Raw genomic sequence first — 14,791 nt, 5'->3', positions numbered from 1 at the left:
ATCCATTTCAAAAATTCCAGTAACTTGAGTTAGCCTTAATAACCTGGACCTATCAGTCATCTTCTATTTCAACTTGCCAAAGCAGGAAATCTCAAAGGGCTGTGGGGAAGGAGGACTTGGTGGTTTTTATGTTGGCAACATGATTATTTTTTAAAGATCTGTAGGTATTATTATTCCTTTTAGTGGTGAAGCAACCCAAAAATCTCCATTTGTGCAGAAATTAGGATTTCCCAAACTTGCCTACAATGAGTCACTTGCTGAAAAAACACATTCCCAGACTACTCCAGGGAATTAGTACTTCTAATAAGCAGCTCTAATAATCAGACAAGTTTGGGCAACACTTCCCAGCAGTGGCTCTCAGACCTGATTCTTTGCTATCATCTCCCAGGAAACATGAAAATCAACAATTGATGTCCAGGTCCCATCCCATCCCCCATCCCCAGGCCAGTTAAACCAGCATCTTCAGGGCTGGCCTAGCCATCAATACTTTTTAAAAACTGCCCGAATGATGCAACATGTAGCCACGAGTGAGCATGCCTTTGCCTTGGGACTCAGGGTCACTGGCAGACCCAGACTAGTGGCCCTGGTTGCTGAGAAGGGGTTAGCAATGCAGGTTCTCAGGCCTGAGCCCAGACCTCAGAACAGCAACCTGCATCTCAGCAGGGGACCTATATACACCTTACAGATTGACAAGGTTCCCGAGGCATGGAGCAGAGCATCAGTGTTTCAATGGAGAGGACAGAGCCCTCTCCTCACTCCCTTCTCCCTCGGTACCACCACCAAGAAAAGCAGCTTTAAAATCTGAAGTCTTTTTCTCTACACACTTGACCACTGAAAAACAACTGAAAAGGGATAAGGTAAGGCAAAGCTCTGTTCCAAAAATCAGTTACAAAATTATACTAAATAATACATACCTCTGTCATCCAGCTCAAGGCCCCGTTTCTGTTTCACATCCCATAATCAAAGACAGTAAGGATCACTAACATTCACATCCGTGGACTCATTTAGACAGTTTTCTTTAATTAACGATGAAGACACTACAGTTCTAAGTACCAGACAGAATCGGGGGGAGGAGGGAGAAAAGGAAAATAAGCACAACACTATAAAGAAAACCTGGAAAAGTGAAACACTTCTAAATAAAAAATATAAACCTGGCCTCGTACCCATTACATATATACACAGTACGTATGTTATACACATATATACAGAAAATGTTTTGGTAGCAATACAGACCATGCGTTGGTCTCTTGTACACAGATGAAGTAGCACCATGAGCAGCACCACCATCTTCAGATGATAAACCAAACTGCACACATAGAAAATGAAAATATGTATGTAGTTCATTTGGCCTATCCCGTAGCCAAGATGTGTAAGGAAAGTGGTTTGCAAGAAAAAAAAAAAATTGTTCTGGGAACTACATTCTTAGGCCAATGGCAAACTTCTAAAAGGAAAGAAGGGCACTAATGGTGTCTACACAAATACGGACGTTTTCCTGCGTAGCGAATTCATCCTGTTATATGGCATTTTGGTTAACACTGGGGGAAAGAACAGCAGAAGCAATGAGAGGTTTCAATGCCAGGCGAACGGTGAAAGGCTGACACACCGGATCTCTTGGCATGTACAGCACAAATGCCCATGGCAAGCTAGGAAAGGAAGACAGTGCTCCATCTAAGTCATACATTTTCTAATCTTATTAGCTAATTATGTGCTGCTTATGAATAACAAATCTTTTAAGAGTACAGCCAAACACTCCCAAATTCAACCTCTCCCCAGCATCTAGTCTGATACTCTGGTTATAAGCAGTGAGACGCCCAACATACTCTTTGACCCACACATCCTGCAGTGACCCTTAGAAGACAGATTTATAGAGCTATGTATGAAAGGACCTCGAAAATCTCATCTTGGCTTTAGAAATGGCTAAAGGCACCAGCATTAAACCCTGAATGGTATACTGACTTTGCTTTCTGTATCAAGCACACAGCTCTGGTGGAGGCCTTTGTTTCAGTACAGGCAAGGTCAGACTTCCACACGCCCTCTAAAGAGCATGGCTCTCCCTTTGAACTTCTCATAGCCCATACAGTACAGTGCATCAGCTCTAACATTCGCCCTGTCCTGGGAACACTAACTCCGATCACTTGCTGCAAAGAAATCACTGAGTGTGTGCTTGTTTTCCACCCATTCTTCTTTGCATGGCTTCCAAGTGGGTCCTTTCCTCTACCTCAGTCAAGTTCTCGCTTTCTCTATCTCTGGTTTCAGGGCCTCCCTGTGTGATGGACTGACCTACAGAGCTCTGTCAGAGCAGCGTGAGACTGGACACACACTCACGGTCACCAGTGTCACAGCATTTCATAGCCTTCCTACATTTCATGGCTCTTACTGTCAGCGGGACATTAGTCTCTTCTCTCCACCTTTACAACACCTGTAGTAAATAAAATGGAACTTTCCAATCACATGGTATATTGCATTCAGGATGCAAGAATGAATAAAACAGGGCTTCAGTACTGCAGAAGACTGTCTTACAGTATAGCAAAACTGTTTTATAGTACTTCGTGTCACATTTAAAAGACTGCTAGAAGACAAAAGGCAAAGAAATGTTTAAAAAGAAACTCTACTTTTGGCTAGATTGATTCTGAGTGGATTTTATTTTATTTGCTAGTCATTAGATTAGTCAAGAGAGTCCCTGACCTTTGAAAGCTAGCAAGAAATAGCCACAAACATAGCATCAGTACTGATTTGTCATTATTGACTCAGGTGGTCGATCATTAATGGATTCTCCTTGCTCCCAGCTGGTTCTTGGGTCATGTTTTTGCCCAGAATGAAGATATCATCAAAGCCATGAAACATTCATTCTTTCATAAAGGAGAATTTTTAAACTCTGCCTTAGTCTCTAAGAAAGAATTCTGTGAAAGGATGATCTCTTGAAGAAAAAGCCACTAACTTCTAGATTGACCAGAGGTCACTAGAAGCCCCATAATGTATGCTGTTGGCTGGTCTACAAATACTTTGAAATAGATAAAAGCCAACTCTCTGCAATAGGAACCAAACACATGGACTTAGCAGCTGATGTGTTCATAGTAAACTGTTGAGAGTAGCCAGAGCATGGGTTTTGGGCTTGAGTACCAGCAACTTCCAGTTTTAAATCAGTAAAGTCTGATATCGCCATCAACCCCAGCTCAGGTACATCTAGAAGCAGCTTAAATAAGATCTACCTTTATGATTATTTCACTCAACAAAAAGTTAGGTATAGAAACCAAAAGACGGGTTTTCCAGTCTATTCATTTTTGTTTTCACCAAAATGTGTTGAGAATCCTGCATGCAGAGGTATCTTGGCAATACATATTCAAAGTCTAGGTTCCTTGAGAAATAATAACCAGCTTTACAAGAAAATGCGTGGGACCTTTTCCCTTTACTTAAGTCCTCAATGGAAAAAAGCAGCACAGATTGCATTCTTACACTAGCAACAGTGTGAATCAGAATACTTAAAAAAATTGAAAAATTAGTTTGGCTAAGAAGGGCTTTTTTTTTTTTAACAAAGAAGCAAAAAATAAAAAACAAAACAAAAAAAACCCCACCATCTGTATCAGATGTTCAAAACTGATGGTGTTTTGTACTATAGGAAATGATGTAATTCAGCAAGTTCCTAGAAAACAATAGATTCATAGGACTACAGACCTATTTTAGAAGTTGATGAGCATGCAAATGATTAAAATCCGCAACAATGAACATTGTACAACAGTCCGTGAGGTACATGCTTTCTGGTTGAATAAGCAGTAACACAGGTCTTAGGGCATGGAGGTTCCATTTATCCCCACTTCCTTTCGAGTACAGCAGGGCTCCCCAACTAGCAAATCAGGGCAGCAGCCACTGCAATGCCCTCTAATACCGGCCCCTTCCTTGTAGCCCCACTTGGGGCTCAACCTTTCCCAGGTATTAAAATGTTGCTCCTCTCAACAGCAGGGCTGGCAATGGCTGAGATAGAGGTTCACCAATTCAGGGGGAGTCTCATATTTGCATTAATCCATTAACCTTTAGGAGGCTTCCCAGAAAAAGGATTTAAAATTCTGTAGGCAATATCTTTAAGTGTGTTCACTGCCATTTCTGTTTTATAAGGAAAAATTCCACACTCTGTATACTTTCCAAACAAGGGTTAACATTTTTACTGCTAGTCTGATGCTTCAATAGCAGGTCATCATGATTTTATGTGTTCACTGTGCAGTGTTTTATTAACTGATCAATAATAGGCCAGCACCCACGAGGGCAAATGGGCCAGTGACATTCAGTTACAAAATATAACGCTGAAGTTCTCAGAAAACATGAGACAAGGGTCTTAAAGATGCTAACATATACCCTTGATCGTGATTATTTTTTAAAACTTTTTTTTTCTGGGATTTTCATATCTGTTTAGCAAGAACTCACTTATCTTAAAATCCTTCTCACAATATGCAGGAAATGAAATATCATAACGTGTGCACAGAAAAAAAAAATGGTGGGAAGTTTACAGAAGTTGGGGAGGGGAGGGGAGAGAAGAAAAGCTCGACATATCTGGTTTATTATGAATAGAAAGACATTTCCAGAATTTACAAACACCCACATTGTTCATTCCAGAGAGCTTTTGATTTGGCGGGATCACCCAGGTCGCCTTGTCTTTACAATATATACAATGGAAGACTTTGATTTCCTTTTCTTCCATTCAATAGCCAATTTTCAGCTGACACTTGAAAATATCCCAGTAGAATATATCCTTCTTCAATTTAATTAACATGGCCTACTGGCTTACAGGAAAAAATACAAAATTAAGATTAATTCTTGTAAGGAACTCAGCTCAACATCAAGTTTATATTACAAGAGATAGGATCAGCAAATATAACTGTACAATTGAGAATCATCTATGGCACTATGATTCTTATTATATTATTTTTCTGAATTACAATCTTAACATGAGGATCATACCCTACTCTACTCTTTCTAGCCTTGTTTTAAGCATCTGTTCCACTCTTTACAACAGAACATTGTATACCTCAGTTCCACATCCAAAAAAAAAAAAAGAAAGAAAAAAAGAAAGAACGAAAAAAAACACAAGATGTGCTGTAAGAAATGTTACATTTTCATTTAAAAAATTACACATATAAATCAAAACCTACGTTAAATATTTCATACTCTCTCCACCCAACGTGAACAGGATTCTATGAAATAATTTACAAGGATGCTTTGTCAAACACAGTTTCAGCAGCAGATGAAACATATCTTGTAAATGCAACGAGAGGAGACCCCTCTCCCGGGGCATGACGGTGGGCACATCAGCTCACTGTGGCCAGCTAGGTCCTTAAGGTTCATGATGAAGTTCAAACGGACTCATCCTTTTGGTGTCACAGTGCTTTTTTAAAATTTTTTTTCTTCTTTTTTGCTTGGCACAATATAGAGCGTGCAGTTCAGTCAACGAACTCCTGAGGATTGTATTAGGAAGTAAACAAACTGAAATGGATGCATCGTACCATCTACTGAGGAGGAAGATGTGAGGTCCTGGTTGTGAGTCATGAAATAGTTTGGGTACCCATGAGTGAAAGAAGGATTTGCTGAGGTCATTTAGGTCTTCATTCTGAAAAGGAAGAGGAAAAAGAAATCATCGCCATCTCAACACACACAGTCAGTCACAAGTTAGGAAGCTTTCCTTTTAAAAGGGGGCCGTACTGGGTAAACTGAAATTACAGGCTCAGTCAGTACTGCGTACCTAAACAAAATCAACAACCTCTATTTACCTTGTCTTTTTCCTTTCAAAATGCAAGCATCTAAAGCAATCACACACTAAAAGTAGTCAATATTAAATCAGTAAACAAATCGATGTGAGCTGGACATTTCAGAGGCTTAGAAAGAAAAAAAGAAATATTAAACTGTTTGGTGTTATAATTGCAACAAAAAGGTTCAGTATAGCAAATGTGTGAAAGTGCCTCAAAATGTGGTGAACAGGTTACCCCCAGACAGTCTGTGCTCAGTCTTCTCCGAGTTAAAAGTCAACTGCAGATTTTAGCATTTGAAGTTGCAGAGCTTAACATTACAAAATCTGAAATCAATTTTTAATGTGACATTGTATGACACGAGAATTTCAGATGCAAAAGGAGCTGCAAGCAAAGCAGACTTTATTAATCATTAAATAAGTAAAGAAAAGGATTTGGATTTAGGTCTAATAGAAACAAGTAATTCAGGCAGAAGCACACAGGATTTTCTCACTGCAATCCAAGAAGACAGCCCTCAAATGGGTATTACCCATAACTCCCCGTAGGGAAAAGCCTCTTTTTCAACCTCATAAAATATCTTCAGCTTTCATAAAATATCTTTCAGCTTACATTAGATGTTCCCCTCAAAGGTTCGTATTTTTCATGCATTCAAAAGTTATCTATTACATAATCGATATTTATGGAGTGCTTTGAACAGTACACACGGCACAAAGTAAGATAATCATAAATACTTGTGGAATAAAGACATAATTGCATTAAGTACAATGGAGGATTCAAAGTTGAATTCTGCTATAGGGCTTGCCTTCTAGCAATTCTAGAAAGGCAGGGAAGCTCCACGTATACACAGACAGAATGCAAACTAGACGGGAATCAGGATACATGCACTGAGGGAGAAAAGGCCTACATGCATGCAGGATGGGATGAATACTTCCAGCCAAGAATATAAAACAAGTGCCTTGCTGACACTGGGCTTGGATTAGAAGGAAAAGAGTAACATGGGAACATGGGAACAGGAGTTGTGTTGTTGCGTTGTATCTCTAGATTTTAACCCAAGACCTGCCACATAGCAATAATGCACAGTGCACAAATAAAAGGAACATAGCGTATGTCTCTCTGTAGATGCATGATTAAACAAGGCCCAGGGGCATAAAGTAGTCATAGGCCAGTCAAAAGAAGGATGCAGCTTCCCAGCACTGCACCATAGTTGGAAAAGGACATAAGGAGTTAAGTCCACAGATCTAGGTTGGGTTGATGGTGGAAAACTTTGATGCATGAGCCAAAAGGTCTTTATCTAATGAGAGGGACAACAAGGACTTGCTTCAAGATACTATCAAGACCCACGTGAGCTACAAGGATGGCAGTGGTTTCAAACATAACCAGCAGCGTTGACCAATGTAACTTTTTTCCTCTCTCCTCCTTTTGAAGGAGGCAAGCCTGGCTTTGACTCATTGGCATCCATGATTTACATACTTGTAATGGCTTTCCGATGAGTGGAAGTTTACCAAATGAAGACTAGTTTTATGAGGAGGTTTCTGTTTATTTTAAAATATTAACTCTGTCTCTAAAGGGCAGGTAAACAGACTATTATTTTACTTACTAATAAAACTTTGGCACAGAGTCCCCAGTGCAAAAACCAACAAACAAGCCAGGTACAGTGGTACAGGCCTGTAATCCCAGCACTCTGGGGGCTGAGACAGTTAGGATCACAAGTTCAGACTCAACCTGGTGACTTAGGGAGAGCCTGTCTCAGAATAAAGAAAAGAAAAAGGTTTGGGGATATAGCTCAGTGGGAAGGCTCTGGGGTCAGTTCTTGGTACTACAAAAAGAGACCACACACACACACACACACACACACACACTGACACACACATTCCAGGCTGATCCCTTTAATTGCCCGAGAAATGGATTTCCTTCCTGTGGTCTCTAAGAGTGAAAGCCCATCCTTCCTGGGAAACTCCCCAGGCGAGGAGCTCCAGGGCTTTCGTTTCCTTTCCAGTTTTTCTCAACTCATACAACAATGTTTCTACCCAAAGATCCATACACGCTTACACCTGGCCATCACTGCTCTGGGCCTAAAACTAGGCAGAAAGGGCAGGCTGTATTAAAGGGCTCCGACAAACAAAGAAATACCAGATGTAAAATGGAGGGAAAGCAAATGGCACACAGTATGTTTTTCATTTTCTGTATGACTGTCATCCAGGAGGCTGCATGAACAGCTCAGGACGAGAACAAACTGTACCCAGTTTTATCACTTACACGTGCCAACCTGCATAGATGCTCAGGGCAGAGATTGGGGGCCCTGGGAGGAAAGAGGAAAATGAGGCTGAAATCTATTGTTTGGGGCCACTAGGAAGCCATCCCTGTAATTTTGCAGAACTATGTTCAAAGAACATGAAATCAAAGGACATAGCAATCCCACCGTATACCTTCTATCTAAACCCTTCACCTACCACTTTTAAAAGCCCTTTATCACACATCGTGATCAACGTTTGTCTCAGGCATAAATACCACTTATTGGCTTTTCAGAGACTTAGGAATGTATAAACAGTGAAAGCAAGAGGTAAAGTATATGAGGCAACCCTGATATGAGGAGTGGGAACAGAAGGCCGCGGATGGGAGCAGAGGCCTGGAACAATTTAATGGAATATCTGAACTTCGCATCTGCATATGTGCGTACATACGTCAAGTGTAGCTACAGGAAAATGACATGGGTTTTAAACAGACATCTCTGTGGGATCTGTTCTGCAGCGGCCACCTTGGGGGCTGCACACTCATTCCAATCATGTAGCCATTGTCTGCAGCATTTTTGGAATGCCTTCTCAAGTTCCCATTCCTTCTTTGTAACCGCCCTGGGCATATTCTTTTGAATGGTCTCTATAGGAGCCAGCCTGAACCCTTAGAGAGCATATTTGATCTTTGCAGACAGCCCAAAAGCTTTGAGAGCTAAATATGGTGAATAAAGAGGCTGATTAAGCAGGGTAATGGTTCCCAGTGAGGTATTATCTAAAGCAAAAGAGTTCCAAAACTGAAGTTCCAAAAACATAGCTGTTCATGACAGTCACTCTGATGAATTAGTTGGAAAGGAAGTCTAATGACTTTATAAACAGAACTGAAAATATGCTTTATGGGACTAAAGTTCCTCTCCCCAACCCCTTGTCTCCACATGCTTGCAATCTAGGAAGACTGAGCCTGAATAAAGCAATGCTTTTGAACAAAAGCTATGAGCTATATACATACATTTTTTCATTGAGAAATATGCTTAAAGAAAAACACTAGCTTCCTGCAATCATTCAATTCAATAAGTATCTGTGACAAATATAAATGCAATGATAAACAGTGTAACATGCATCAAAGAAGATGACACAGACATACATGCATTCAACATATTTTACATACACAACTTTGAATGGCAGACACTAATCACATGCAGCCAATATTACTACAGTGATTCACAAATACAGCAGCTCATCTGTAACATGCATAAACTAGAAGTTAAAAAAGCAAACTATCTCTTTAAGAGAAGACACCGTGCAAATATCAAGTGGTGATGTTCTGTGATTCGTCCTCTCTAGTTCTATCTTTGGGGAATAACTCCTGAACCCAGAAATATGATGCACCTGTCACGAGACTTAGGAGCAGTAAACTACATTTTGACAAAAATTCATCACCGTCTCAGTATCTACTGTACCTGTCTGTGTGTATCTCTTGGTAAAATAAAACCCACCTAATCCCATTGCCAGTAATGTAAAATATAATTTTAAAGCATTATCAAGTAAGTCAGCACTTGAGCAATGCTACTTGAGACTTATGGATCATTATATTATTGCATCCAGTAGGGATTTATATCTTCTAGACTACTTAAACTATGCTTACCAGAGCTGAAAAACAGATAAGGCATTTGCTTCCTCCCACACAGCTTCAGCCTAGTTTCATCTGTGAAAGTTACAAAGATATATAGTGGAAAGACCTGTACCCTTTCAGCAATGTGTTTTTTAGTCAAAACCACTGGCAAGTGTTTTTATCCTGTATTTTCATGGCTCACAACTTGTCAATTTGTTGAGTCCAGTGCAACATAGTAGTAAGTAACTGATCAGGACATTACTAGCAGTTTCTATTCTTACCAAAGAACAGCAGTACAGTCTTATACATTGCTTGACTATGGCCATATTCTAAAATGGAGACAAAAAGAAAAGTTTCCTCACCCAACTGTGTTTTAAAAAATAACAGTAGCAATGGCTTTTCTCCAATGGAGATCATTGTTTGAAATCTTATACTGTAGATTCAGATAGAAAAAATCATATAATTAAATTCCTTCACTTGAAATGTATCAAAGTATCTTATTTCTTTCATTTCGCATAAATAGCTGTTTTTAAATGATATCTTCAGTATAATACAGACAATGTACAAAATACTGGGAAACACAAAGAAGAAATAAGCTCTATTTGAAATTCCTGCCAACCCAGGAAAACCACTATTTATCTGTAGTTGTAAGTTCATTATTAACTTGAAGGGACTATACTTTTGAAAGCCACACTTAATGTCAAAAATGTTGAATAGGAAAGGAAAATAATATTCAAATCATAATCAGATTTTTCTCATTCTTAAAAATCTGTGATGAGAAACTATTCAAAATGTTAACCCACTTTTTCAAACTTTACTAGTACTCAATTCTTTTCTCATCCTCTCAATTCACTATATACAGTTAGAAAGTAAGAAAAGCCTCTGGCTTCCTGGAAATGGTTTTCAAAAAGCTTAAGTCATTCTGGGAATGTTGCAGACAAATTTTGAAAGAACACAGATGAGAAAGAATTTTCTCAGAGGAGAAGGTTCCCTTCCCTAGAACAGGAAGGAATAAAGGTGGAGGGATGGGAAAGGCCAGAAGATGGTGTCGTATCCGGCAAGATGCTGGCCACAGCACCTGTGGCCTTCACCTTTACTCTGTCTCCCCAGATCTCCTCATTTCTGGTCTCACATGACTGCATCCATCAGATACCACCACAAGTCACTTCTTGAACTATGTCCCTGACGCCACTGTAGTTAATGCATGGTACCACTAATTTAAATTGATTGTGTTTTCTAGGATAGCGACACATTAATATAGCACCTTATTAAGTATTACAAAAATAGTCTGTTTTTTAGCATTTCTAAATATGGCAAATGGGCCCAGTAAGTTAAAAAAGAAAAGAAAAAACAAAAAACATCAGTCTCAAGTATTTCTGGGAGTAGATGAGTATTCCTCATTTTAGATTCACACTATTAAGTCTCAGATGCATAAATGATACCACTGCATTACTTGATACACTAGGAAACTCTAATTAAAGGAATTTGGGGGGCTTCAAGCCTCAGCTCTGTCACCTGAGTTCACGGACAATGTCAAGAGATGAAGTAGTATTATCACAGTCAGCAGAATGAGCTATGCAATCACTCATAATGAAAGTAGTGATTTTCAAAAGTCTGGAATAGGGGATTATTTTGTGCTCTTCCCAAGGTAAGCTGGGAAGTGTGGGGGCAAGCTGGAGCTCTGGAAAAGACCAAAACTTAATGGTGGGGAAAATCCTGTGATCACCACCATCAAAATCAACACATAAATCCAAGTTTGGGCTAAGACGTAAGACCAAGGTGTTAGCTACTTGATGTCGAAAGGAGAAAGCTATCCGAGCTAAAGAAAGGAAATCAGTTTCTTTTAAACAGGCTATGATTGGGCTGGAAAGATTTGGTTTCATGGTCATCAGTGGCAAAGGGCAACCGACTGGCCAAGCCGGTGCTTTCACTGAGCTGCTTAAACAGCAGTCTTGCCGGTCCGAGTCACATAGAAGAGCGCTGATGAGAATAACAAGGTTGCCAGCCAGACCTGCCAGGTTGCCAAGGAAGGAAACTCGGAGAGAGACGCCAGCATGTGAGAGGCCATCTCGCTCCACTTCCCCTTTTGTCGCGGTGAAAGCCCTTCTGGCAGGGCTGGTGATTCCAGAAGACCACCAATGAAGAAAGGCACACGGATTATGAAAGGGAAAGAAGATGGGAGTGACTGAGGAGACGGCGATCACGCTTGTCAGCTCTCGCTGTGGCCTACTGGGATGAAAGCTTTCAGCACTGTGGATTTCTCCTAGCCCAGCTCCAAAGGCAGGGTGCGGTTCTGGAAATGTTTCATGATGGTTTGGGATGAGAAGGTAATGACACACACTTCTCAATCACTAAAAGTATTCCATCGATGATGTATTTAGGAAATCCGAAAACACATTCAGAAATCTTTTAAATTAAACCATATCTACACTTCAGTTACTTCCCCTTTTTTAATATCAACAAAAACAGGCTGAAAAAACAGATAGGGTCCATGCCATAAAAGCCCTGCTATCTAAACCAAAAATTCTCTGATCTTTTTACCAATATTACAACATGTCCCATCCGTATTGAAGAATCAAGGTACAAAGACTCAAGGGGGAAAAAATCCCTCTACATTTTAATAACCATGAGACAGGAAGCTTTAGTTTTCACAGAGTTCAATTAAAATAAACCTGTTAGAAGAACACACAGAAGTGATATAACAGTCTTCCTACCTAAATAAGAAAGTCAGAAAGGTCAGTCCTTTTGCACAGATTAGGGGCATTTTTCTACAGCGTGTTCCTATAGGGATGGAATGGTGAATTACTCTCCAGTTCTGAGGTTTATATTGCAATATCACTTCACCTTTTGGCTTTGGGTTTGGTTTTGTTTGTAATGGTCGGAACACAGGACACAGATTTTATAGGTCTGGCTCTGAAACAAACCAGTAGACCTAAATTACATCACAGCTTCATTTACAATGTGGGGTGGAAAAAGTCAAAAGGGCTTGCACCATTGTTTCTGTAATTAGACAAAAGGGAATCAGACAGGGCTACAGTCCTGCCTTTATTTTTCTCTTACACAATAAAGAGATGTCTCATTTTGGCCATCTCCCTGGAGTCAAAATGCTTCAAGGAAGCAAGTGCCTGACTGTCCATCTGAGTAATTGTCCAGCTACTCAATTGTTTCTCAGCCACCATCAGTTTTTCCGTAATAGCACACAAACCAGGCACAGAGCAGGCGTTTGCACAGACGGCCCTGGTCTGCAGAGAACTGAGGTAAGCATCATTAACACCGCTGACATCACTTTTGGCAGCTGCAGAAATAGGAAAACCTGTGTTTAATCTATTTCCTACTCACCACAAGCTTTAGCCGGAGTCCCCGATAACATGGGTTAGAGTTGGCTTTATGGAAAAATTTGGTAATGCAAGAAACATCTACTGAACTGAACGAGCATCTTTAAAAGGAACTGCAGAGTACCTCAGCAGTGCACCCTTCACATCGGTTCCTTTGGGTCATTAAACTTTCCTCCTGGAGGAGAAGGTCATGCCCAAACAATTCCTAGTAGGGCTCAGCACAGTAGAAGACTTTCTCCATGACACCCAGCTAGCTAACATCTCCAGGAAGCTATCATTTAAGTCACAAATGAAGAAGTTTTAGCTTTGGTCTTCCTCCTTGCTTTGAGACTATCAGGAGGAAAATGGGAAGAATTTATCTCTCATTCTTGGTGGTCAAGGGAATTATTTTTTTTTTAAAAAAAGGAAAGGAAAGTGATCTAATAAAAAAAAACTCTGAAAGCAATTCCAACTGGTCATAAATACATAAGTGCATGGCAGTACTGTTCAAATGTATTCAACCCACATGTCTCATTCTTTTCACTTTAAGCATTCCTAAAGAATTGCAAGTCACAGAGAGTTTTGGATTAGGAGAGTGATTCTTAAGCACAAGTCAGTGGCAAGGACCATGGAAAACAGCGCCACTGTCTTAGAGTTCGGAAGGCCAAGCGAGGACCCAAATGCATTGGCTCATGTTGAAGAGAAGCTGTAACTATCGCTTGCAATGAAGCAGGAGAGTAATGCAATAAATGTGTGTTTCCCTCGAACTGCCAATACCTGACTGGTGAGTAACCTTTATGCAATTTTGAGTTCTAAAATGTAATTTAGGTAATTCAACCTCAAAATGGTTACTTTGAAAACGAAAATTGCATGTCTATAAGGCTTTTAAAAGGCTATTTCAACTCGGAACTTATATCCAAATTAAAATTCAAAGCGGAACTAAGGCAGCTTCCATTATCTGCCCTCTCATTGTTCTTTGCTCCATGATTTTAAGCAAGTCACTCTCCTGTATTCCAGGACTTCCATCTGTAACACGGCATATCAATATAATACAGGGTTATTACTGAGACTCAACAAAAAGTTCTTGTCACTGTACCTGGCATAAAGCAAGTCCTTAATCATTAGCTTTTTTGTAACCATTGTTATTAAAAACTAGGTCTTCTCCTGAAACCTGAAAACATATCAGCCAGGAGAAAAAAAAAAACGCCATAGTGGAACCAGAAAGCAAGAAGAAATCCACAGACCAAATGCCAGCCAGGGATGGAGCTGAAGCCAATTGGGATGCATCTTGGGAAGACAAAGTTAGTTTGGAGAGAAAGTAACAAGGGGAAATGCCAGAACAAAAAGAAAAGGGATGGGTGGCAGCAGTGATGCTAAAAACATGCACTTATAACATAATTCTATACAAAGACTTGCCTACCCGCACAGCAAAAAGAACAACTTAAATATTAAGACAGTAGCATTCACATATCTTTGAGCAGATCTCAAAATAATGCTACCTACAGAAACTCCACTCCAAGGCAACTTCTACTGCTTGAAGAAAGTAGAAGCCCCAAGTCCCCTGCCCTTTCTAAGTCTGCTAATGAAAGTCTTAGAATACATGTGAAAACATTGACAAAGAAATCACATGAATAGGCTTAAAGGGATGTTCCGTCAGATTTTTTTTTTTTAAACGCACTATTTCCAGGTTCTAAAGCATGTTTATAATGGGTGGGGGAGGAATTGGGTGGCTTTTGTTCCCAAATTCTTTTCCCTAATCTCTCATCTGTAGAAACTGAACAGGAGGTGATCCAGCCAGTCAGCGCTGCCAGAGTAACTTGAAAAACCAAAATTGTTGCCAGATGTACTTCTAATCGTTGGCAGCTGGAAGACATGGGTTAAAAAAAAAAATCGGAAAAAATCTGA

The 14,791-nt window shown here is 40.0% G+C and overlaps 1 protein-coding gene across 1 annotated transcript in view; it reads right to left on the bottom strand.

The window, feature by feature from the left end:
- Nucleotides 1-999: 999 nt before the first annotated feature.
- Nucleotides 1,000-14,791, bottom strand: part of Irs1 (insulin receptor substrate 1) — a 53,381-nt gene continuing 39,589 nt past the window's right edge. Inside the window, exon 2 of the mRNA XM_003474619.5 lies at nucleotides 1,000-5,596. The gene's annotated coding sequence lies outside the window, so the exon portion shown is untranslated. The remainder of the gene's footprint in view (nucleotides 5,597-14,791) is intronic.

The sequence above is a fragment of the Cavia porcellus genome, unplaced genomic scaffold (genome assembly GCF_034190915.1).
Source record: "Cavia porcellus strain 051 isolate PalLab524CR breed Dunkin Hartley unplaced genomic scaffold, mCavPor4.1 scaffold_26, whole genome shotgun sequence".
NCBI lineage: Eukaryota > Metazoa > Chordata > Mammalia > Rodentia > Caviidae > Cavia > Cavia porcellus.
The sequence above is the reverse complement of the archived record's forward strand: the minus strand, read 5'-3'. Positions and strand labels throughout refer to the sequence as shown.